General features: G+C 37.6%; 1 protein-coding gene across 9 annotated transcripts in view; it reads left to right on the forward strand.

Moving 5' to 3' along the window:
- Nucleotides 1-25776, forward strand: part of LOC140441375 (uncharacterized) — a 209791-nt gene that overhangs the window by 26373 nt on the left and 157642 nt on the right. The gene's annotated exons all lie outside the window — the stretch shown is intronic.

Here is a 25776-nt window from a genome sequence, read left to right on the forward strand (position 1 = left end):
CTATACATTTTGTTTTCTTTGCTGACGTTTGAAATTGTAGTCCTCAATGTTGAGATCTCTAGGCAATGATCTGTGTCTTTGTTTGCGCCTCTGTAACTTCTTTTGTTCATTACGTATGTTCGATGTCTTGAATTTTTTAACATGTTGATCAATCCGACTCGTTGTTCTTCCATCTAATAGGACACACGATGGCGTCCGATAAGGATGATCGCGACAGCGAGAGCGAAAAAACCAAGTTTACTTGTTGCAAAACTAAGAAAATAAGCACAATAATATGTGTAAAGTGTGGAAAAGCGTTCCATAAATTATGCACGGCACGGGATTGGGCCGGAAAACTTCAAATTTTAGATGAAACGCGTGTGATTTGTTGTAATTTTAACATAACCTTAAATAGTGGGGATGGCATAGAAAATAGGAGCATTCATCTGCTAAATGAACTAATTTGTGAGTTAAGAAGTAAAAATCAAATCCTAGAGGAAAATAATAAGCTGCTATGGGAAAAAATAGAAAAGATAGAGAAAAAGTTACCAAAAAATTCCATGGAGGTAAAAAATGCTGCAAAAACTAAGAATAACAATAACAATCCATCCATTTTTTAAAAGAACCAAATGTTCTGTTGATTTGTCTTTGCTGCCACCTAAATCAAGAATATCAAGCAGTTCACTTGCAGCCGTGACGCCTGTTGAAAATGATAAATGGGAAACGCAAAAAAAGAGGTTTTTACAAAACAACTCGTTCAACACTTATTGAACGACCAGATTCACTCCAGGGAACCAATGAGAATGCTGGAAGTATCCTGCGTGTGGCCACAAAACATATGGCGATTTTCCTGTCAGGTTTCGATCCAAAAACGAAAGAAAACTCTGAAAACGTTATCTGCGAAAAAATGAAAACCAGGACAGATAATTACAAAAGTTCATTTAAAATTACTGTTCCAGAACTAAAAATACCTCATTTAATGCAGTAAGAATTATGACCGAACAGTGTAATTTTTTACCATTTTCAGAATGTACAGAGGCACCCCAGTGTCAAAAGACAGTCTATGGCACACACCAAAAGAAATTATCAGTAATCCACTTAAATAGGCAATCAATTAAAACAAGTATTGATGCTGATGGAACTTTATCTGATCTCCACCAACTGTTGGGGGAAAGCTTATTAAATTCCTTTCCCCAGCGTGTACAGTACCAAATATTTTACGACCATGGACTATTAAAGAGTTTGCTTCGATATATGTAAGCAGACTTCACCTCGATGATTCCTTATGTGTTTGGTTTGATAGGGTTGTACTTAAGAGAAAAATAAAGCGTAATTAATCGATACTACACATTTAATAACTAGAGAATATTTATAAAAGCACTATTACTAATTAAAGAGTTCCCTTTAACACATTGTTCGTTGTTATACCGGCGTTTTAGGGGAGCGCGAACATAGCGGAAACTAATGCACATTTTTCTGCATTTTGGAGGCGAAGAGATGGCTTAGGTACCGACAAGTACCGCACACACAGCCGCACGTTCAACTGTTCACTTGAGACACAAATCACATCTGCCATAGTTTTGGCTTGAATTTTTATCTAAAAGTGTCGACCGGTCGGCGTCAGTTTAACCCAAGGCCCTTATAAGGTATTTATGGCACAAATACTCTGCAGGCAAAAAGTACAGTCTGTCGCATAAGATCCAAGCCAATATTTACGAGAACGAAAAATAAACTAAGATTAATATAAAATGTTGTTTTTACAACATACTCGCCCCCGTTGAAGCGCTGGCTTTAACACAAATAAACAGATCATATTATGACAAGAGAGCATGAGTAGGAGAAAATACACTACAATTATTATCTTATACTAATTTAAATTAAATCGTCATTGGGTAGAGGACACAATTTAGTAATAGAGCGCTTGAAGACTCCATCTTTAGTTTTGACCGAGGCAATTCTTACTCTCCCTTCTTTTCCGGAAAAGGCCTCAATCACTCTTGCTAGTACCCAATAAAGAGGAGGAGTGTTGTCTTCAATCAACAAGACGAGATCGTTGGGTTCTAGGTTTTTATGCGGGAGAAACCACTTAAAGCGATTTTGAAGTCTGTTCAAATAGTCGATAGACCATTTTTCCAAAACACTTGTTGGAGTTTGGACAAATTTGCCATAAATTTAATCTGTTTTCGGGAATGTGGATCACATCTTTTTCGAGGAATGAGGTGAGAGATCGTCAAATCAAGAAGTGTCCAGGAGTAAGATAAGTAAAATCAGAGGGGTCATTTGAAAGGGAGCAAAGAGACCGGGAATTGAGAACAGCTTCAATTTCAACGAGAACTGTGGTGAATTCTTCGAACGTAAGCTTAACATTGCCCAGGAGCCTACGCATATGATGCTTTGCGTTCTTTATAGCACTTTCCCAAATACTACTATGGTGAGGGGCTCGAGGAACTATAGTTTTCCAGCGAATATGGGACGAGGCCAAAAATTCTTTAGAACAGGAGCTTCCCTTTTCCTTTAAAAACTTATAGAGTTCAAACAGCTGGTTGCGAGCACCAAGAAAGTTCGTGGCGTTGTCACTGAATATTGTCTGAGGGAAGCCTCTACGGCTAATAAAGCGTTTTAGAGCGAGACTAAACGTCTCTGTAGTGTCCTCGACGCATCAAGGAATTTGGATATCGGTTAAAATACTTGGGAATTCCAAGGTTGGCCAAATCCAAATTTCTAATTGATTCGATGCAGGGAAAATCCACTTTCGCTTCGTAAAACAAAGGATTTGTTTTACATAAAAGCAGGTAGATTTTCTCTCATCGGTCAGTCGAGCTTGCCTCTTCTACTGTAGACCTAGTCGGTGCTATTATTGTTCCAACTAAGTTATTGTTTTATTTCTGATTTTCTGTATACCTTTTTATTTTAGCATTATTGTATATTCAGACCTTTTCAGGTTAGAATAATACATTGATCTATATTTGTTCATGTACTGATTGTTTGATATTTTATTTGATTATTTTGATTGTTTATTTTTCTTGTATTTTGTGTCTAAGTTGTTCTTCCGTAAGTTAAGAACACTTAGAAATATTTATCTTGCTTTTTCTATTTTATATTTTGATTTGTACTTTGTCTAAGTAGTTCTTTCCGGTAAGTCAAAGAACTCTTAGAAATATTTCTCTGAATATTTGACTTGTTATTTTAATTGTGCGTCTAAGCCATTCTTTTCCGGTAAGTCAAAAGAACACTTAGAAATATTTTCATAATCATTGTTGCATTATTATTTCCGATATTTTATTTAAGATATTTTCTTCCTTAAGTTAAGAAAATACTTAATACATTTGTCTCTTTCATTTTCTATTTTATGCTAAGTTGTTTCTTCCGTAAGTCAAGAAACACTTAGCAATATTTCCACATCTTTTATGTATTTGATTTTTCGTATTTGTAAGTCGTTTCTTCCGTAAGTCAAGAAACACTTATAAGTATTTGTATTCTTATTTTTCCATATTTGATTCTCTTATTTATTTTCACTCTAAGTTGTTTCTTCCGTAAGTCAAGAAACACTTAGAAATATTTCCATACCTTGTTTCATATTTACATATTTCATTTATCTGTATTTCTGTCCTAAGTTGTTTCTTCCGTAAGACAAGAAACACTTAGGAATATTTCTGCATTTTTCTATTCTTTTATCTTGTGTATTTCACTTTTCATTCTAAGTTGTTTCTTCCGTAAGTCAGGAAACACTTAGAAACATTTTCTTTGCATTGTACTTTTATACCATTTTATTTTTCTTGTTTACTAAGTTATTCCTTCCGTAAGTCAAGGAATACTTAGACTATTTTAACTGTTCTGTTTTCTATTTTTGATCTGTTATTTTGCAACTGCTCCTTGGAACTGTTACCTATAACAGATACTTGTCACGGTAACCGATATTTTATACCAGTAGAAGTATTAAACCATTTTATCAGTGACAAGCAAAGATGGTCAACACCCGGTCTAATTCCGAGGACAGGAAGAAGTCCGCAGAGCCGGCGATGGGTCCTACAGGCCCAAACGCCCCCTCTCGGCAACAGTAGAGAGGCCGGAAACGACTTCAATATGAACAGCTCGAGTCGACAAGCACACGAAAAGAGCAATATACGATTTTATTAAAGGAGCCTTGCGAAGGTTGGAAGTCTTTATCTGAAAGGGACCGCCAAAATCTAATCCGACATGAGCGATTACTTGAGAGGAGTTTAAAAGTTCTTTTATTAGATCTGCCATAATCTGGATAGCGGGTTTGGCACCAAACTTGAAACAAACCAACATTGGTGAGTGACTTTTTTGACTTCTTGTAGTCCATTTAAAGGTCAATATTTGAGACGAACAAAGTATTTTGAGGACCTGAGTGACAAAGTCTGACATGTTCTGTGTGAAGAATGAGACGAACTACACAATTTTTTGAGGGGAGGAGAAGAGGGTATCTTTGATCAAAGGTAACGTCTGAGTTTCTAAGGCGGTCTCCCAGCCGGAGCATTTCATTCTCATCCAAAAAGGGATTTAGGGGTAAAAGACACTTATTAGATAGAGTTTTACCTTTCTTAAGCTCAGAAATCTCACTCGAGAAGTTGGAATACTGAAGCATCTTAATAATCTTAAGTTCAGCGTTTTGAAGTTCGCTGACTTCAAGGGTATCAGTTAACTTGCGAAAAAGCGGTTTAGCATTATTAACAATCTAAACATTATCCAGATTTAGCCATACGGCTCACACTCCCTCTAAGGGGAAAATTCACTCATCCCAGATACCTACGGTATCAAAAGGATTGAGCTCTGGTGGGACTCTTTCCATGTTATCGAGTCCTAGGTGACTTGGTATGTCGGTGTATCTCCCAAAAATTTTCGTACGCATCTGGACGTCGAAAGTAACACAGCTTTCTGCATAATCTTATATAGATGTTCGTTTAGACCCAGCTTTTTTATGTTTTCTAGGAGGCTTTTCGGGATGACTCCAGTGGTAGAAAGAATAATGGGTATCGTCTGGGTACTTTCCATTCTCCATTGTCTCCTGATTTGTATTTCTAGATCTCTGTACTTGGCGATCTTTTCGTTGTATTTAACACGTAAATTATTGGTGTTGGGTATCGCCACATCAATAAGTGTTTTTTGCCTAGTAATTTTATTAACTAGTATGAGATCGGGTCTATTATGGGCCACTGGTTGGTCTGTAAGCACAGTGCGGTCCCAGTATAGCTTGTAGTTGTCATTTTCAAGCATTCTATCAGGGACGTATTGATAATAAGGAAGATGGTCGGTTTGGAGAAGTCCCAGTTTGTCAGCTAGTTCTTGGTGGATAATCTTTCCTACTGAGTCATGGCGTTCTTTATAATCAGTACCGACAAATGCCTGGCAGCCACCGGTAAGATGTTGGATGGTTTCTTGGGCTTGGCATCCATATCGGCATTTGTCATTTTGGACTTGAGGATCTTTAACAATATATTTCAGGTAATTTTTAGTTGGAATAACCTGATCCTGAATGGCAAGTAGGAAACCCTCAGTCTCGGGAAACATCTTTCCTGATGTCAACCAATAGTTCGACGCTGTATTGTCGACATATTCTTGGCTGATCTCATTCAGATGTCGCCCATGCAGAGATTTACTCATCCAGGTGCGCATTTTGTCTTCTTTAGTCAGGTGGTTTATGCGCATTTCTTGTTCCCTCAGTTTAAGCGGCGTCGTATCATCTACTGCGCAAATTGCTCGATGTAAAGTAGATGTCTCAGCCTGTACCTGAAAATAAGTTCTTAAATTAGCAATTTGTTTATCCAATTGCTCACCTATATCCATAAGTCCTCTTCCCCCTTGATACCGCGGTAATGTTGTTCTCTCTACTGCACTGCGTGGGTGATGTTTTTGCGCCTTTGTGAGAAGTGTTCTTACTTTCCGCTGAAGACCCTCTATATCTGTTTTTGACCACTTTATAATACCAAATGAGTAGCTCAGCGCGGAACAGGCGTACGTATTTAATGCCTTAAACAAATTTTTACTATTAAGATATGACCGATTTAGTTGTCTTACTCTTCGTACGAACTCCGAAGTTAGTTCAGTTTTCATTTATTTATGGTCAATTTTCCGCGCTTGTTTTACTCCGAGATATTTGTACATATCATTTTCACCCATTGCCTCGATGTTTTGGCCATCTTGCATATCGAAACCTCCGGGCTGAATCTTTCCTCTGACTATATTTAGTATACGGCACTTGTCTAGTCCAAAATTCATACTGATATCATTTGAGAAATTTAAACTTAAATTTAATTTAATTTAATTTAAACATTATTATTATTATTATTATTATACATAAGCGAGGGCAGAGGAACTAAGTCCCTATTATGCCCAAAAACAAAGAAATTTCATTAATAACCTACTAGTAAAAAAAAACAAAAATTACAAATAAAAGAAATAAAATTACAATTTTTGGTTTAAAAGAAAAACAATATTTTAACTATAATGTAAAACGGTCAAGTCTGTTTTTGAACGAATTGGTAGAGGGAGCAGAGACAATGTTATCGTTAAGGTTATTCCAGCACTCAAAAGCTCTATTTGGTAAACAGTTCTGCCTTGACCTTGTAGAAAAATTTTCTTTCTTCAGTTTGAACTGATGACCTCTGAGGCGTTCATCTTGATTAATGATAAAAATTTCATCGAGATTTCCAAAATTGAATTTTAATATTTTAAAAGTTGTAATTAAGTCTCCACGTCGTCGGCGAAGTTCAAAGGAAGTTAGGTTAGCCATACTAAGTCTTTCTGCATAGGAAGGTCTTCTCGGTCCCAAAGAAATTCGGGTGGCTTTTCTTTGGACGTTTTCCAACATAGTCTTGTCTCGAACCAGATCAGGATACCACGTTGGTCCAGCGTATTCAAGTATGGGTCTTACGTAAAGAGTGTAAAGTTTACAGAATGATTGCATTGAAACTCTCGAAAAACACCTCCGAATAAGATACAGTCTGGAGTTCGCACGTTTACAAATAGAGGTAATATGGTCGGACCAAGTTAGGCTGCTGTTTATGATAACACCAAGATCGTTATGCGAAAACACTGAATCTAATGGCTGCCCGTTAACAAAGTACGGCACAAGTGGGTTATTTTTACCAATTCGAAGCACTACACATTTTTCGGCGTTTAAGGGTAGTAACCACTGGGAACACCAAGTTAAAATAGAGTCCAAGTCCATTTGGAGTGTTAGCTGGTTTGTGATTGGATTGGCATATATTTTTGTGTCATCAGCGTAGAACGATATTTTACTTGAGACATAATAAGGAACATCGCTGGTGTAAACCGTAAACAGCAGAGGTCCAAGGACGGAACCCTGAGGCACTCCACTTTCCACTAACCTGTCCTGTGAGAAAGATTCGCCAACTCTAACTTTGTAATATCGATCTGTCAGAAAATCATCTATCCAACGAAGTAAAGTACCGCGAACTCCGAAATGTTCTAGCTTATGTAGAAGTCTGCGCTTAGGTACACGGTCAAAGGCTTTAGAGAAATCTAGATAAACAACGTCGACCGGCTGCGAACTGTTAAGGGATGACGTCCAGTCGTTAACACAATGAGGTTGGTTAGAGTAGAGCGACCAGAGACAAATCCATGTTGTTGTGTTGGAATAATATGTTCCTGGAGAAGGAATTTGGTCATCTCCTCGGAGATAATGGCTTCCATAACTTTGGCAACTACTGGCAGCAAGCTAATAGGACGATAATTGTTGGGATCGAGTTTGTTGCCTTTTTTAAAAATAGGGGTAACGGAAGCTAATTTCCAACTAGGGGGTAAAGAGTTCTGGATGAAAGAAGTTTGCATAATTAACGTTAAGGGTATTGCAAGCGTGTCTGCGCACCTTTTTAACAGTTTTGGTGTTAAACCATCTAAACCGGGTGAAGCGGTTGTGCGAAGTTTAATTAAGTGTTGTTTGACATGATCCACTGTGAATTCAACTTGCTGTAAGGATGCGCCGACACGATTACAGTTAATAGCAGGTAGATAACCATCATTCGATTCTTTAGTAAAAACCTGTGAAAATGCTAAAGAGAGAGTTTCGGAAGATTCTTTGTCAGAAGAGCATAAAGTCTGGTTGGATTTTTGAAGTAGAGGAATGGAAACTTTAGATGTCATGGAGGAACGTATGTATTTGTAGACTTTTTTAATGTTGCCGCTTTCGATAACATTTGCTTCAAAATTTTGTCTTAGGGTTTTTAGAGATGTTTTTAAGTTATTTGAAAATCTGCGGTGGCTTTGGAAATCACTAAGAAGCCCGGTGTGTTTAAATTTTCGCCATAGATGTCGTTTGTGGTTAATTTGTTTAATTGCTGTTCGATTTATCCAGGGTTGTTTTTATAACTCTTACGGAAAGTACATATAGGCTAAAGTTCTTACAAACTTTAAAAAATTGGAGAACCTATCAGAAAGTGAGGTGAAAAAATCTATTTGATCATTTCGAGCGTGGAGAATGACTTTCCTTTCTTCAGGCAACTTGGAGGTATAACCCTTTGGGTTGTATTTCAATAAATCCAACCGAAGTTGATTTAAAAATGGAGGACCATGAAACCATAAGGAAGAGTTTATTATTTTAGAGGGTAACATTCCTCGCGAGAGTATGTCGGCAGGATTCTCTTTGGATCGTAAATACCTCCAGTGAGCATTAGGAGAATTATCTAAAATGTGTGCAACCCTATTTGCTACAAATTGGGTCCAACGAGAAGGATGTGAACGAAGCCAAGCGAGAACAGTTTCTGAATCCGACCACATATTTATTTTATAAAGTTTAATTGAGATAATTTTTCTTTAATGATGTAAGCAATCTTTGCTGTGAGTTTACTACACAATAGCTCACCCATAAGTTCTAGTCTTGGAAGGGTCAAAGGTTTTAGCGGAGCAACGCGACTCTTAGATGCTAGAAGGGAACAAGGCACCTGTTCTGATTTATAGATCACAATAAGTGTAAGTAGATACAAGCTCCATAAGCATTTAAACTTGCATCCGAGAATGAGTGAATCTCAACACCAGTGATTTCTTGACTTAAAAAGAGACGTCTAGGTATACTGAATTCCTTAAAATGAGAGAGACTGCTAACAAAATTTAGCCATTCATGTAACGTATCTGCGTCAATGCTATCGTTCCAACTGATTTTGGAAATCCAGATTTTTTGCATTATAAGCTTAGCGACAACTGTAACGGGATTAATAAGACCTTGAGGATAAAATATTTGGGCAATGATTGACAGTACTTCTCTCTTAGTGTATGAGTTCTTTAGGCTGAAATCTGGAAGAGAGATTGAAAACGTGTCAAGAACAGGATTCCAGCATAAACCTTAAACCTTATTAGAGCAATTATCTGGAGCTTTGATACAAGAAGAGTTCGAAGAGAGAGAAGAAATATTTTTTAGAAACGAGTCCGAGTTAGAACACCATTTATGTAGAGAAATACATGCTGTTCCAAGCAAACTAGTTAATTCCTTGTGAGCTTTGAGGCTGAGTTTGCTCATCAATAGTACCGTAGAGAATGTCATCAATATAACAACTATTTTTGGCCAGGGGATATTCAGTTTGATGAGTATTTGCCAGTTCCATTAAACAGCGAGTACTCGGAAAACTGGCAGTTTTAGTTCCGTAAGTAACTGTTTGCAGTTCCAGGCACTCAATATATTTTTCTGGGGCGTCACGCCAAAGTATGTTTAACAGAAAGGTTTGATCAGGATTGATCTTAACCTGTCTGTACATCTTTTGTATATCAGTTGTGAAAACAAAGGAATATAATCGAAAGCGCAGCAAAATGTCAAAAAGTTCCGGTTGAAGGGTAGGACCTTTGAGGAGGATATCATTGAGGGAATAACTACTAGAACTTTTCATTGAACCATCGAAAACAACCGTAAGTTTTGTTGTTAAGGATTCTTCCTTCAATACACAGTGATGCGGGAGAAAATATTTATTTTCTAAATTTCCATTAGTAAGAGAGAGAGGGACTATTCTAGCATGTTCGAGAAAAAGATATTCACTAATGAAAGACTTATATTGAGCGTATGTATTTTCATTTTTTACGAGCCTATTTTCTAAATTAATAAATCTCTTTAAAGCTATTTTAAAAGATTCACCTAATTTTTTATGAGCATTTTCGCAGACAAGAGGAAGATTTACTTGAAAACGACCCGAAGAGTGGTTTTATTAAATATTTGTTCAGCCAATTCCTCATCGGGGGTTAATTTACTAACGTGGAGAACTTCTTTAATTTCGAAAAATTGTTGAATCAATTTATCTAAATTATTCTCCGGATTCGGACTGAACAAAGAGAGAAACATTTGACTGAGAAATAGCCAAGTTTGAACTCCGATGAAAGGCATGAGGGGAAAGAGTACCAAAAATAACATAACCTAAGTGGGTATTCTGAAGAATGGGAAGATTCTTTCCTAAATGTATGAATCCATCAGTCAATAATTCACTGTAGATGCCACCAGCTAGAAGCAAATCAATTTTACCGGGATCAGAGTACGAGGGATCTGCAAGAGTGAGATTAGGTGGAACATTTATTTTGCTTATATCTAGGGTAGCTTTAGGAAGCCTTCAGGGTATACTATCAAATACAGCCAAAGAAGTTTTGAAACTTCTATCCTTCACATTATAGGGAAAAAATTCTATGTTAATCATTTGATTTGACAGTGAGGTGTTTTCGGATATGGTTGATATCTGTAACTGTTTAAAATAAGGAGTGAGGTTTAACTTCTCAACCAAATTACGAGGAATGAATGAATGTTGACTTCCATTATCTAGGAGCGCTCTGGCATGCATAGGCCTGCCAGCTTTAGAATACACTGTCACTAAAGCGGTAGCCAACAATACATCAGTTTTAACTGATAAAGCAGAGAGAGAGAAGTGGCTGTATGAGAATCTGCAGTATTTTTTACTTCTAAAGGAGGCTTGAACGAACTATTAGAAGCTTCGTTTTGGGTATGAGCATTATAAGAAGGCGGAGTAGATATGTGAGCGACACGACTGGAAGAATCTTGGGAATGTTTGGGAGCTTGAGCGTTGCGATCAATCGGGAAAGATTGCCTATTCCTGTTCCTAGAGGAAGAGACATTTTCAGAGGTACTATGCAAGAGCGAGTGATGTCTTTTTTTACATATACTACATGAGCGTAAAGAGTTGCAGTCTTGAGAAAAATGTTTATTACCCAAACAATTCCAACAAAGTTTCTTACCTTTTACAAAATTAAATCTTTCCTGTAATCATTACACTGATACATTTTATGCGAATTACTTCTACAACATATACAACTAGTATTTGAAAAAGAGTTTGTAAGTTAACTGATGAAAACAAAGATGTTTTTGTTTGAAGTTTATTAAATTTTTTATCATTATCTTCTTCTTTGAGTGCCTCTCCTATCGGAGATTGGATATCATTAGGGCGATTCTAATTTTATTTACTGCTGTTTTGAATAATTCGTTAGTGGTACAGCCAAACTACTCTCTTAAATTTCTCATTCAGGACATTCTTCTACGGCCTGGATTTCTGCGTCCTTGGATTTTTCCTTGTATTATATTTTGTAGGAATGTGTACTTTTGTCCTCTCATCAGGTGGCCTAAGTATTCAAGTTTTCTCTTTTTTATATTCAGTATAACTTCTGGATCGTTATTTATTCTGCGTATTACCTCTTCATTTGTAATTTTATCCACCCAACTTATTTTTAGTATACGGCGGTATTATCATTATCAGAAACGTTTAATTTTTCTTGTATATCACATTTTTTTCTCGAGAAAACTAAAAAATTTTGAGAGAGTAGGTAAAATCTTTGAACCTATTTCATATTCAAATGTCCTGTGCGTAGCGAAATCTAATTTTTGTAAAAATACTTCGATCAATAGTAAATCCCAATGTTCGATAGGTAAAACATATTTTTAAGAGCAGGTAAAGTTTGCTTACAAAGAGTTAAACATTCTTGTAATGATTTTGCGTTACTTTTAGCTAAAGATGGAGGCTTTAACAATTTTTGGATATGTAAACTAATCACACACGATTTATTTTTATATCGATTCTTGAGCGTGTCCAAAGCGATCCTGAAATTTTCTTCTATAACTTCTATGTTTTCAATTAAGTGCAAAGGTTAATTTTTTAAGAAGGATTTGAGATATATAAATTTTTGCACATTGTTCAGCTCCACATTATTGATTATTAGCGTTTCAAATAGCGGATAAAACGCGTTCCAATCGGCGAAGTTTCCTGAGAAAACCTGCATTGTAATTTCCGGCAACCTAACCTTAGCAGTGGCTACAGTTGACGGAGTAGCGTTTGAGCTGAGCGAGTGGGAGGGTAACTTTAAAGCTTCTATCTTATGCTGCAGTCCAGCTAGTGTAGAAAAGTATTTTTTTCCATGAGCATCCTGTCTTCTGTTTCGGAATCGGTTTCATCAATTTCTTCAATCTTCATACTTCAGATAACATGTTTTCAATTCTGTGTGTCTGAGTTGAAACTGGAGACCGTCAGTTTCTGCATCTGCGTTTTTTAGCAGCCAGTTTGCTATTCTGGTAATCTTGGCCTTCAGTGGATTCCTCTTCTTCTTGAGATCTTTTATTTCGATTTTAACAAAAAGTGTTACTGCAAAAATAACTGCCTAAGGCCGTGCAAACACCGAATTCTTTAGAGAAATTAATGTTTATGTTATATACTAATATCTGTATCACACGGCGAAAATCGAGTCAATAATGTTTATATTATACAATAATAACATGTATAGCACACGACGAGAATAGAGTAAATAATGTTTATATTATAATAACATGTATAACACACGGCGAGAATAAAGTTAATAATATTTATATTATATAATAACATGTATGGCACACAACGAGAATAGAGTAGATAATGTTTATATCATATAATAACATATGTAGCACACGGCGAGAGAGTTTATAGTTTATTAAAACGCGATAAAAGTCTTAAATTACACAGAGTTTATTTTGCAATTAAATTTTTCGCACATCCGGTAAATGTCTACAAATAAATTTTTAAAGAGTTAGCCTTTTTGAAAAGCGGTTCACTCTGTGTATAAGCGAAGTTATAATATGGAAAAAGTTCACCCAATTTGTCCAGTAGTTTACAGCAACAGGCACAAACACCAGATGAACTTCACTTCTGTCCTTTTGTTTAGAGTTTATCGCGACACATCAGAGTCTTTTCGAGAGTCTTTTAACCAGATTGATATATATATATATATATATATATATATATATATATATATATATATATATATATATATATATATATATATACAAGAAATACTGGATATTATTGACTGTCGATATAAACAAACAACACAGTTTATTAGACAGTTTATAAGACACTGACTGTAAATATTTACACTTTCTTCTAATTACAGTGTCTTGAAGAAGGAATAAAAGAATTCCGAAAGCTCGACCAAAAGTCAAAAGAGTTTTTCTATAACATCCCGGCCAAACCTACTGACTGCAGCCCTAATAAACTGTGTTGTTTGTATATATATATATATATATATATATATATATATATATATATATATATATATATATATATATATATATACATCCGAAACTGAGAGTAGAGTACAAACAACGCTGTTCAACTGTTCACTTGAGACACAAATCACATCTGCCATAGTTTTGGCTTGAATTCTTATCTAAAAGTGTCGACCGGTCGGCGTCAGTCTATCCCAAGGCCCTTATAAGGTATTTATAGCACAAATACCCTGCAGGTAAAAAGTACAGTCTGTCGCATAAGATCCAAGCCAATATTTGCGAGAACGAAAAATAAACTAAGATTAATATAAAATGTTATTTTTACAACAGATGCCATTAATTTTATCCTAGAAGATCATGATGAATGCTTTTAATGCTCTTTGTTTTTTAACTGAGCACTGGAAAACAGAAGAACAACTGCGGGTCTACAATGTGCGGAATTTTAAACTGATCTCTTCATATTGTAGAAGCAATTCGCTGGAGCATGGTGGCAGTGCGGTATACATCAAAGACACACGTTTATGGCAAAAGCGCGGTAAGATATTTCTAGTTTATCAGAAAGAACAGTGTTTGAGTGTTCCGCCGCAGAGGTGCGAATTGATAAGGAGATTGCAATCCTATCCATCTACCGAACAGAAGACCCACAAGTTTTAATAAACAAATTTGACCAAATACTTTGTGATTTAGTTGACAAGGCCTCCATCATTTTTCTGGCTGGTGATTTTAACTTAGATATGCTGCTTGAGGGTGCGAGGTGGCTAGACACATTAAAAATGTTTTTAAGCTCCTTTGATTTTTTTTAAACCTTCCATCAAAGACTATATACGCATACAAGGTAACAAAAAATCCTGTTGGAAAGATTCGAACGTAGTTATGAGGTCCGAATCGTTTTACAAGGCCCCTTTGTCCGCTTCTTGTCGATCGACGATGATAAATATAATAAAAGTTGAAGTTGTTGAGTAAAAGTGCCGGTTTTATTGAAAGCTACTACAAATTACACTATATGATGATGTTAAGGTAACTCTCTATAATAGACTGCGCTCACATGAGCTCAAATCCCCAATTTATAATTTCACAAATAATTCATACCCCAGCACAGAGGTTATTGCTTCTATCATACTAACCAATTTTGAACTATTAGCTTACATTACAATTTAATCTAGGCCAACATTGCAACACTTAGGAAGTTCAATTAGAAAAAATATATTATTCGATAATTCATTAACAGGTGAATGGACTTGAATTATTAAAATATTACTCGATAATATTTTCACAATGTGTGAATTATACACGGTGAAACTATAAAATGTTAAGAAGTTAATAATAATGTGAGATTACAAATTAAGGGATTAATTTGTGATTGAACATATTGGCCACTATATAAAAAAACAGACGACCAATAGAAAATATTTAAACACATATAAAATATAAAATAATAATATAACACTAATTCACTCGGTTTTTGAATTATTATCTCACCCGAGCAGTGCTACCTATAACTTGAATATTTAGAATTTATGATTCAGCTAGACTATCTAATTCAAATCTAAGCTCATTAAGTGAAACTGATCTAGGAGGGGCTTTCTTTAAAGTCTTACTTAAATTTAGTTGTGATACCGTATGTGTTCGAGGCGCTGGATGAGGTTCGATGTCTTTGTTTTCTGGCTCACTTGGAGTTTCGAATATATCTGACTACCTTCCATATAATGACAATCAACATAACAATGGATATAGTGACTAGTCCCGTGGTTAAATGAGGAATCCTCTGATGGTTAGCAATGGTTTTCCACGGGTGTTCGGATATATCTTGGTCTGGGAATGTTGTTTTGCTTTATGATTGGCCTCTGCATAAGCTCTTCAATGGGACTGACGGAAGTCTTTAAATAACTTCCAATTGCTGTTTCCAATCCGTTACTGGATGTGAGTAATGTTATGTTTCGAGTCTGGGCAACGCATTTTGGTGACAGTTTTATAAAACTCGTTTGATTGATTATATGTTCAGATCGAGAACCATCGCACATTATACTCGTAGCTAAATTTATAGCGTATGGTGGATTGACTAACCAGAGGTTCGGTGTGCTCATTTTCAACCAACTGGCTTCGTTTATCGTGTATTCTATTACATTGCAAGTGGTATTGGTAGTTCTATCGTTTTGTAGAGTTTTACTTTTGTATTTCTTGATATAACTGTAGATTTAAAAAGGAGATTAAGCCCAAAATAGCATCTATTAGCCGTGCAAATTCTGCGGTTTATCTCTGCAGTAGTGTCATTTTCAGTATTGACGAGCGTTCACAGGTATACAAATTCGTTAACTGCTTCGATGACGTCGTTTTCTATAACAAGTGGCCGTAGTATTTGTGGTTGCGTACCTATTTTCATGTATTTCGTTTTATTGGTGTTTATTATTAAATCTATTTTTGTAGCAGCTTCCTTTAGTGCTACGTACGCCTCTCGTGCTGCGTTTTCCGTTCTCCCAACAATATTGATATCATCAGCATATGCTAGGATTTGCACAGATTTGTTATATATTGAACCGGAAGTTGTGATTTGTGACGTACGTATTACTTTTTCCAGAGCTAGATTGAATGGTATACAGGAGAGTGGGTCTCTCTGACGAAGCCCGTTATTTGTTTTAAAAGGTTCAGAGAGTTCCTCCTGGATTCGTACTCGGCATTCAACTTTTTCAAGGGTTAGTTTGGTTAGACTTACCAACTGATCTGGTACTCCTAGGTCTATTATTGCTCTAAACAATTCAATTCTATTTACAGAGTCGTAGGCAGCCTTGTAGTCTATAAATATGTGGTGCGTGTCTACACCGTATTCCAGTGTTTTCTCTAAAATGTGTCTCAGGGTTCAAATCTGATGAATTGTTGATTTACCACCTCTGAAACCAGCCTGGTATTGTTCTATTATTCGCTCTGCATATGGTGCCATACGATAGCATAGTATATTGGAGAATATTTTATACGCTGCATTTAGAAGCGTAATTCCTCGATGGTTAGAGCATTCAAAGATATCTTTTTGTGTATGGTGCAAAGTATTCCAATCACTGTGAAGGGATTTCTGTATCCATATTTCTTTTATAAGCTGCTGTAGTGCTATTATGATATCGTGGCCACCTTCTTTATATAATTCCGCTAGGAGATTATCTATTCCGGGTGATTTGTTTCTGGCTAGTTTGTTTACAGTGTCTTTAACTTCCAGGATCGTTGGTGGATCCTTCTCCCTCTCATCTGCTCCGGATCTTTCGTCTTCCGGGTTTTCTTCTTCCTCTATATTAAGTATCTGGTTAAAATATTCCGTCTATCGGTTTAGTACGTCTGTTCTTGTTGTTAATAGATCGCCATTCAAACTTCTACATTGATTTGTGTTTACCTTGAATTCTTTTCTGTTAATGTTTTGTTGTGAATTTATTAAAAGGTTCAATATTTATAACACTTATGGATTTAATTTATTTTTTATTTATATTAACTTATCTGACAATAATTTATATATATCCGTACGTAACAATTAAATTCGCGAGCGCGTCTTCAGAATTAACTGTCCCTTCCAAATAAAATGTCCTGTTATATATGCTATTGCCTTTACGCTAGAACCATCGAACAGCCTTCTCGACTAGCGGCGAAATTATAACGGTAAGGCAAACAGGTATTTTTACATCGGCTCGACCGTTTCTGGAAGGTCCCTTCAGGTAAATAGAAGCCTCTCGTAAAATCTAAAACATAAACATGTGAATAAAAACATGTTTACAGGTTAAAACTATGACTCATATTTTTACGTAACATTGCCCCCCTCTCAAAAGATGGTTCCTCCTGGAACCTTGTCGGGACTAGAACTGGAACGGTATGCTGGTATCGGCAACTTGACCCTCTTTTACAACTTCCAGTTGTATAAAAATGACAAGGGACGGTTTTCTCTCCGCACCAGTAACTATGCGGATTGCAACAGACTAACACCTGGACTTCGGTGTCTTTAAAGACCTCCTCCACCATATTTCGGATAACGCTCCAATCTAATTGGCGGCACTCCAACTTTGGCATGGCTAACTTTTGCACGTCGGACTCTAGTACGTGCTCTCTCAGTTGAAGTAAGGCTTCCCATACATCTCGGTAGGTAGGTTGGTCACGGGCAGTGTCTTTTGTTACCAGGTAGAAAAGGTAACGTGATGCATCTTGGAGTTTCAAGGTTTTACCGGGAGCTGGCACCTGGCATTGAAGTTCTGCAACTCGACCAAACTTCCTTCGAAAGACGGATGCCAACCCTGGTGCGTCTTTGATACTGGCCGGGATGGTAAGGGCCAGCGAGTAGTCATCGGGGAGCGCGAGTAGATCTTGCTTTTCTTCAGTGGTAACACCATGTCTCGCTTTACCGGTACCTCCATAGGCACCCATGAATTCCTCAAACGTGAGGTCAGACACATCTTGGACTTGGTTTACTTCCACTTCTTCATCTACGTCGTGGTCACCTTCGAAAGACGCCAGCCGGTTATGGTGTACTATCATCGGCTTTCCCCTCGGAATCTTGCTTATTCGGTAGATGACATCGTTGATTTTCTCCATGACGAGGTATGGACCTTCCCAAAACTGCTGCAATTTGGGAGAACAACCTTTTCGCTTCTTGGGATTATACAGCCAGACTTTGTCGTTCTTCTTAAAGCAACCCTTTTCGGCTTGTGTATCGTACCGTTTCTTCATTCGGTCGCTAGCGATCTGAAGGTGGGAACGGACCAACTCATGTACATTGTCCATTCTTCTTCGTAATTCGATCACATAATCTTCACCTGCTACATCTTCTCCAGGTCGACACCCAAACTCTAGATCACAAGGTAGTCGCATTTCGCGTTCGAATAGGACTCTGGCTGGTGTCTGGCCCGTTGATTCGTTAACAGCAGATCTGTAGGCCATTGTGAAGAACGGAAGGTATTGGTCCCAGTCTCGCTGATGATCGGACACCATCTTTGTCAAATACTTGCCAACTGTCCTATTCATTCGTTCTACCATACCATCCGATTGCGGATGATACGCGGTAGTTCTTGTTTTCTTCATGCCTAGTCTATCACATATTCCTTGGAATAGGTCACTTTCGAAGTTCCTGCCTTGGTCACTATGGATCTCCAAAGGCACTCCAAATCGGCTGATATATTCTTGGATCAACTTATCTGCAACGGTGGCGGCCTTCTGGTCTGGAAGTGCGTAAATCTCGACCCACTTAGTGAAGTAATCCATTACTACCAACATGTACTTGCCCCCATTTTCACTTTCTGGAAATGGCCCTGCAATGTCCAAAGCTATTCTTTCAAACGGGCTTCCAACATTATATTGTCTCATAGGAGCTCTCCTTTTTCGGTGAGGCCCGTTACTCGTAGCACAAATAGTACATTTCTTACACCAGTCTTTTACGTCGTCGGAACTGTTCATCCAATAAAACCGTTCCCGAATTCGCTGAAGGGTTTTCCTTACACCAAAATGCCCTCCCGATGGACTGTCGTGTAACTGACGAAGTACTTCGGCTATTCTGCTCTTTGGGATCACCAACTGTCTTCTCTTCTCTGAACCGTCATCATTTTCCAGGACTCGTTTGAGCAAGCCATCTTCGATGATAAATGAGTCCCACTGGGCCCAATACGTCTTAACTACTGAGCATAGGTTTGATATTTCCTGCCAAGGTGGTCGACGGTTTTCCTCTTTCCATTTTCGGATTTTCTGTATAACTGGATCTCTCTCTTGTTCTTCCCTGATCTTAGTAGGCGTCCAGTCGTCGTTGACAATCGTCGTTCTTAGCACTGCTGCTTCCTTGGATTCCGTTTTGTTGCAGTGGGAACACTCTGCTGAGCATGGCCTTCTGGAAAGAGAATCAGCGTTTCTGTGGCTAACTCCGGCCCGGTGCTCAATCTTAAAATCGTATTCTTGGAGTCGTTCGATCCACCTGGCTATCTGACCCTCTGGATTCTTAAACTGCATCAACCACTTAAGGGCGGCATGATCGGTTCGGATTAGAAACTTTCTGCCATAGATGTATTGATAGAAGTGCTCTACTGATTTAACTACTGCTAGAAGTTCTCTTCTCGTGACGCAATAATTCCGCTCAGGTTTTGAAAGAACTTTACAAAAATATCCGAGGACTCGTTCCTGTCCTCCTTGAATCTGAGACAGCACTCCTCCAATTCCCACATTACTTGCATCCGTATCTAAGATGAACTCTCCTTCTGGCAGTGGATACCCTAAAATTGGTGCTGTTATTAGATGTTTTTTTAAGGTCTCATAGGCATTTTGGCAGTCTGTATCCCAGCGATATTCTCTTGCTTCCTCTGTAAGTCGCGTTAATGGCTTAGCGATATCTGCAAACTTCTTAATAAACCTCCGGTAGTAAGTACATAGTCCAAGAAAACTTCTCACTTGATGTTTGTCAGTTGGTTTTGGCCATTCCTTAATGGAATCGATTTTTCCCTTATTCACGGCCACTCCTTCTTTACTGACTATATGACCCAGATAATTTACTTTACCTTGAAATAGCTGGCACTTCTTGGGGTTTAGCATCAATTGGCCAGCTTTAAGTCGATTAAAAACGTTTTCTAAATTCCTCAAATGATCTTCGAATGTCTCCCCCAAGACGATTATGTCATCTAAATAAACCAGGCATGTTTTCCAAGATAACCCTCTCAACACATTTTCCATAAGCCTCTCAAATGTCGCAGGAGCATTACAGAGTCCAAATGGCATAACGTTGAATTGCCACAATCCAGATCCTGTGGTGAAGGCTGTCTTTTCTTTATCTACTGGGTCCATTTCTACCTGCCAGTATCCAGACTTCAAATCCAAAGTAGAAAACAATTTACTTCCAGCCAATGTGTCCAATGTGTCATCGATCCGAGGCAGAGGATAACTATCTTTCTTGGTAACGTTGTTCAGCAAACGGTAATCCACACAGAACCTCGTCGTTCCGTCTTTCTTCTTAACCAGGACCACCGGAGAGACCCATGGGCTCGTAGAAGGTTCTATCACCCCGTCTTTCTTCATTTCCTGAACAATCGTTTCAGCTTCCTCTCTTTTCGCCTGTGGTAATCGTCGAGCTGTTTGACGAATTGGCTTAGCATTACCAGTATCAATTTTATGCTTAACAACGGTAGTTCTTCCCGTCTTTCCTCCTTTCGGTACGAAAATATCACGATACTGCCGAAGAAATTCCCTTAATTTCCTTTTCTCCATCTGATTTAGAGACTGTCCTGCAACTGCAACCATTTGGTCGAATTTGTCGTTGGAATTATCAGATGTCGCCTGACGGATTATGGATGTCACAGGTACACAAGTTCCTACTTTTGTCTCTTTCTTTATGGTCACTGGGTAGTCGTTGACATTGATAAGTCTCACAGGAATTTCCTTAGCCGAAGTCACCAATTCCTTTCCAATTATGATTCCACGGCCAACCTCATCGTCGTGGTTCCAAGGCTCCATCATAACAGGTCTCCCTTCGTCCACAAATCCCTGTAGCCGCGCTACTATGATCGTTTCGCTTCTCGCAGGCACGACTGTATCTTCTGTAATGGCTGCTTGCACAGTGTTGTCATTATGTGGATGGAGAAATACCTCCTCGTTGCCAACTTTGATTACCTTATTCTTAAAATCCAATTGGAATCCATGCATATTCATTACGTCCATTCCTAATATAACATCCTCTTCGATGTCAGCAACTATAACAGTATGGACGAACTTTTCTGCTCCAATTCCCAATTGTACCTGGATTTCTCCATGAATGTTAGCATTTTCACCTGTAGCGGTCCGAAGTCGCAACCTCGTTGGTAACAGTTTCTTTCGGCTGTTTATAACTGTCGGGCGTATAATGGTTCTGGTCGCTCCGGTATCCACCAACAACGTATGCTTTTTACCATTTATGTCTCCATCTCCATATACACTATCTTCACGACATTTCAAAGAAGCTATTAGTATGAGAGGGTCTTTGGAAAAGTTCTGGGTCGAAGCTGCCCCCCTAAGGCTGACCCGTTCTAGTTTTCCTGATGGTGAGTTTCTTGATTTGCGTCGTACCTAGGGTGCTTACAGGAGCTTCGTACGTGTCCTATTTCGCCACAATTCCAGCATCTGATGGTCTTCGTTTTCTTGTATGTCATGCTTTTTATCATATTAATGTGCTGGTCAAGTTTATCTTCATCTCCTTCCTCTTTTACAGTTCTAACTTTACTGTACCCGCCAGAGGCCTGCGTAGCTGACTCGTATTCGAGCGCGGCGGATAAGACATCAACCAGCGTTTTGTGACGAGCTAATCGCAGTGTTCTCTGCATTTCATGATCACGAAGACCATCAATAAACGTTTGAACGGCCAATTTTTCCATCATGTCTTCGGGAGCTGTTGGATAAGCATATCTTACTAATCTGGCAATATCTACCTCATATTCTTGAAGAGCCTCATCTTTCTTCTGTCTACGATTTTTAAGCTGTGACTGATATACATGCTCCAAATGTTCGTGGCCATATCGCATATTTAACCTCTTCTTCAGTTGTTCGAAATCATCGGTCTCCTCTACGGCTATGGTCTGAAGCACATCTAAGGCATCTCCTCGAAGAGCGATAGTCAGGCCTTTTCTTTTTCAGACCATCCATTTGCTCTTGCGGCTGATTCGAACTGTTTCATGTAGTTGTTCCATGATGATTTTCCGTCGAAAGTTGGGACTTTCACATGGACAGAACCTCCACTTCCTTCAAATTTCGGTCGTGTTTCCAACTTACATTTCGTCTCGTCTTCTTTTGTCTCCACTGTAATTGGATTGTTTCCTCTCTCTGCTGTCCCGGTTTCCTCCATCTTCCTTTCTATCTCTTTAATCTTTTCTTCGAAGGCCGACATATCGGCAGCAACTTGGTTTTTTAGCGAAGACATTCTATCGTCGAGGGCAGACATCTCAGAAGTTACTTTAGAGATTTCCAAAGAGATATTAGCAGAGACTTTGCTTTCCAGCGAAGAAATCTCGTTAGAAACTTTGTCTTCCAAAGAAGCGATGTCGCCGGAAACTTTGTTCTCTAATGATGCGATGTCACCAGAAACTTTGTTCTCTAATGATGCGATATCACCAGAAACTTTCGAAATCGACGAGAGGACAGCATCTTCAAATATATAAGTCTCTGGATCTAGTCCTTCTTCTAGCAAAGCGTTCTTTAGTCGTTGGACTAACTCAGCCTTTTTTCCGGTAGAAGCTAATTCTCTGTCTTCGAGATGTCTTCTTAAATTAGTCACTGTCAGTTCATAAATCGTCGTCATTTTCACAATTTACAAATATTCACTTGTATTATTATTATAAGTCTAATTTATGTTCGATCCAACTTCTAACACCATTTGTTGTGAATTTATTAAAAGGTTCAATATTTATAACACTTATGGATTTAATTTATTTTTTATTTATATTAACTTATCTGACAATAATTTATATATATCCGTACGTAACAATTAAATTCGCGAGCGCGTCTTCAGAATTAACTGTCCCTTCCAAATAAAATGTCCTGTTATATATGCCATTGCCTTTACGCTAGAACCATCGAACAGCCTTCTCGACTAGCGGCGAAATTATAACGGTAAGGCAAACGGGTATTTTTACATCGGCTCGACCGTTTCTGGAAGGTCCCTTCAGGTAAATAGAAGCCTCTCGTAAAATCTAAAACATAAACATGTGAATAAAAACATGTTTACAGGTTAAATCGCTCACTGTCGAAGAGAATTGGGCGGGTTTTTTTTAAACATATAGAAACTATATCGTATCTTAAATCCAAGCACAATTAGATAATATGAAATTATAACTTATTATTGGACGCCACCCCTGGTTTATCCTCGAAGGGGACGAGCAAAAAAAAATTAAGGTTTATCGAAGGTTTACAAGAAAACTATACTTTATTATTTCTTAGTAATGAACAAAAAGGCTTGGTATCGTATTAAATTAAGAATTAGTTATAAAGAAAATGAATATATATATATTAACCCCAAATTTCGAAATTTGTTTACATTGAAAATAATATAGTTATTTATCAACTAGGAATAATAGAGAAATTTAACCTTTAAATAAAATTAAATAACTTCACTATATTTTCATTCTTTAAGTTCATAATCATTTCCCGTTTTCTTGAAAGAAGATATAATAAAAATTGGTACAACCTGAATCTGCTCTGTTTCTTTTCTTGTTTAATCAGTCAACCAAATAAACCATTGATTCGGCTTCATCCTATATCAATCCACCACCATCCTAGATAAGAGGGGTTAGGTATTCCATAAAAAAATATGGCTATTGGACCAGGATTTGGAATAACTCCATACCAATATTATCTTGAGGCATGTATCAGAAATATATCAGCATTATAGCCTCTCCAATAAGGGTCTAAAAATAAATATCTATCTGAAATATGGACAAGAAAAGGATTTCTTAGCTCTCCTCTAAATGAGACCCACTTCGGAAACACGTCTTAACGGTTGGACGTTCTAAGAGAAAAGAGCGAGACGCTATCTTGGCGCTCTGATTCTGGGCGTGAGTGACAAGTTGATGAATGTGCTCATCTACCGGATATATTTGGGAATTACAGAAGAATCCTTGAGTCGGCTACAGGTAGGTACTTGACAGATAGATGGGGTTAGTAGTTTTATTAAAAAAAAAAATAATCGAAATTATAATGATTTTCTTTTAAATCTTTTGAAACGTTTACACTCCTTGTGGAAGAAACCTTGTAGCATTCGAAATGATTGACTCTATTTGTCTGGGTTTTATAATATCTATGAAGTGTCCATGATTGTAATGAAGATTTAATATTTTTTCGTATGTGTTCGAATATTCTTTTGCGTATTCAATTGCATGGTTGTAAGTCGTTTCCACTTTAAGTCGTATGTACTCTTTCTCTAATGTGTCAGCTCTATATGAGACATCACTTAGGCCCTTAGACATTTCCTTAGTTCCGTTTATCAGTGCTTCTTGGAACCTATTTAAATGTCCGTTTATTCTTTCTTCTGTAGAGTTAATCGAGGCTAGTGTTTGTAACATCAGCTTCGTCTGATGTTTTGAATTGTTCATTAGATCTTTCAGATTTTCGTCCAAGGAATCTATGTCCCTGTATACTTCATCATTTACCCCAAATACTGATGTGAGGACTGTTCCTAGAAGAAGGCCCCTCTTCGGCCTTCTTTTAACTTCCAGATCTAAAGATCTAATGCTCGACTTATCATTTTTGCTCGTTCTTGTTCCTCTTTTAGCTGGCTCGATAGTGAATCACAATGTATTATATTGCTTGTCTTACACATATCTTCCAGCGTTTTTACCATTGTCGTTTGTTCACCATCTAAAATTTTTTTCTCTTCTAGATAAGTTTTTATTCTAAATATCCCTCGATCTATGTATACATCGCTTAGATGCTCTGAATATAATCCGGGGGATGGGATATAAATTTTGTACAAATCTGCATTTGATGGCTTCAAAAATACTAAAAATAGGATGCAAAACATAAATTTTCTCCATATACTACGTGCTCTATTTGTCTTTCGTGAGGTGGGCTCTCGTACTATTGGTATTAACTTGTGTATAGGACGAGTAGTTACTTTTTCTTTCGCCTTCTGAACTGTTGCGACTCTTGTTAAACCTTCAGCTCCGGGATGTGTTTCGATTATCTTCGCTAGTGGCCATTCCCCCGGCGAGGTGTCCTCCTCCTTTATTATCACCACTTCTTCTTTTTCTAGGTTTGTAACGGTTTTTTGCCACTTATACCGCTGTTGTAGATGTGACAAGTAGTCATGTCTTCAACTGTTCCAAAAATCTCTTTACACTTTTTCTAACTGCCTCCACCTTTGTGGCATATTCGTATATGTGCTCAACTCTTCCTCTCTATTTGGCGAAATTAGTTCTCTCCCAATTAGAAAGTGTCCTGGGGTTATTATTATTCTGTTCTCCGTATCTTTCGCATCAGCGGATAAAGGTCGGGAATTCATGCATGCCTCTATTTAAGCTAGCACTGTGCTTAGCTCTTCGTATGTTAACGAACTATCCCAATTACTCTAAGTGATATTTCATAATTTTAACAGTACTTTCCCATAAACCTCCAAAATGTGGCCCATACGTTGAGGTGAAGTGCCAATGTGTTCAATGTTGTTAAGGTGTCTGTTAATGATGCCTTCACTTTCTCACTATTTTGGAATAACAGGTTATCCTTATCTCATGGTTATCCACATAGGGTAGTAAGTTTAGTAGTTTATTTCTCCCGTTACGTGGTTTTCCACTCTTTAGCGTTTTTATCTCTTCTGCATAATATAATTCTTGAGTATTCTTTAT

This window comes from Diabrotica undecimpunctata, chromosome 5 (assembly GCF_040954645.1).
Source record: "Diabrotica undecimpunctata isolate CICGRU chromosome 5, icDiaUnde3, whole genome shotgun sequence".
In the NCBI taxonomy this organism is placed as follows: Eukaryota; Metazoa; Arthropoda; class Insecta; order Coleoptera; family Chrysomelidae; genus Diabrotica; species Diabrotica undecimpunctata.